The sequence below is a fragment of the Galeopterus variegatus genome, unplaced genomic scaffold (assembly GCF_000696425.1).
Source record: "Galeopterus variegatus unplaced genomic scaffold, G_variegatus-3.0.2 Scaffold12258, whole genome shotgun sequence".
NCBI classification, from domain to species: Eukaryota; Metazoa; Chordata; class Mammalia; order Dermoptera; family Cynocephalidae; genus Galeopterus; species Galeopterus variegatus.
Genome location: NW_007738369.1, coordinates 27065 through 28429, shown reverse-complemented (window position 1 = coordinate 28429; position 1365 = coordinate 27065). Strand labels below are relative to the sequence as shown.

The window sequence follows — 1365 nt, the reverse complement described above, 5'->3', positions numbered from 1 at the left end:
AAAAAAAAGTAAGATGTACCAACTTCCTTGTCTTTAGCTAGAGGCAAAGATAACTTGAAATAAATCGAGAAATTGAGGTCTAAATATATTTAACAGTTTAAACACAAATAAAATGACATAAAATCAGATGATAATGAGGAAAATAGGAGGAGAAGAAAATGGAAAATATTAACTCCATACTTATTCATAGTAAATATTTAATAGATAATGACTTAGAATAAAAGTTAAGGATATGATACAGGGCTCCCAGGGTGATGTTTGCAGAGTTCAGGAACAGTTTTTCACTGACCATATTCAGACTGTCTGGTAAACTTGTCCAGAGAAAATATGCTTTGGCTGCTGCAGCTAGAGGAGCCCTGTTAGTGGGAATTAAAGCTGAAAATGGTGCACTGTTAGCAACCGAGAAGAAACAGAAGTCCATTCTGTATAATGAATGAAGTGTACACAAAGTGGAATCAATTACCAAAAATATATGTTTGGTGTACAGTGGCACAGACCCAGATTACAGAGTGCTTGAACACAGAACTCAAAAACTAGTTCAGTTATACTGTCTTTTTTTTTTTTTTTTTTTTAACCAAGAACACATTCCCACAGCTCAGCTGGTACAGAGAATAGCTTCTGTGATGCAAGAGTACATCCTAGTCAGGTGGTGTTTGTCCACTTGGAGTTTCTTATTTATTTATGGTTGGAATGAGGGATGGCCATATTTATTTCAGTCAGATCCATCGGGAACTTACTTTGCCTGGAAAGCCACAGCAATGGGAAAGAACTATGTGAATATGAAAACTTTCCCTGAGAAAAGGTAAAATGAAGGTCTGGAACTTGAAGATGTCATTCATACAGCCATCTTAAACTAAACGAGACATTTGAAGGGCAAATGACAGATAATGTAGAAGTTGGCATCTGCAATGAGGCTGGATTTCGGATGCTTACTCAAGTGAGATGAATGATTACTTAGTTGCCATAACATAGTAATGAAGTGACTGAATGATCAGAATTTCAGATCATCTATGAACTCAAATATGTTTAAAATATGTTTTGCTTAGCAGACTTTTTGCATACTTATTTATATATGGTTTAATACACTGGTGTTTTTAAAATGACACTTAAAAATCACAATAAGCTACTAAATTTAAAACAATGAATATATAGTTAGAATTTTCAAACAAATCACTTGATTAAAATTATTTTTCAATTATTAGAAGAAACACATACATAGGTAAAGATGTGTGAATCAATGAATATTTCTGGGCAAACAGAGCCCAGAAATAGATATAACCATATTTGAATATTTGGTTGATGATCATGTTAGTATGTGTCATCAGTTATGTTTGGATATTTGGATATTTACAAAGGGGGGAAAAA

The 1365-nt window shown here is 33.4% G+C and overlaps 1 pseudogene; it reads left to right on the top strand.

Moving 5' to 3' along the window:
- Nucleotides 1–254: 254 nt before the first annotated feature.
- On the top strand, nucleotides 255–972 carry LOC103611020 (annotated as a pseudogene).
- Nucleotides 973–1365: the final 393 nt, after the last annotated feature.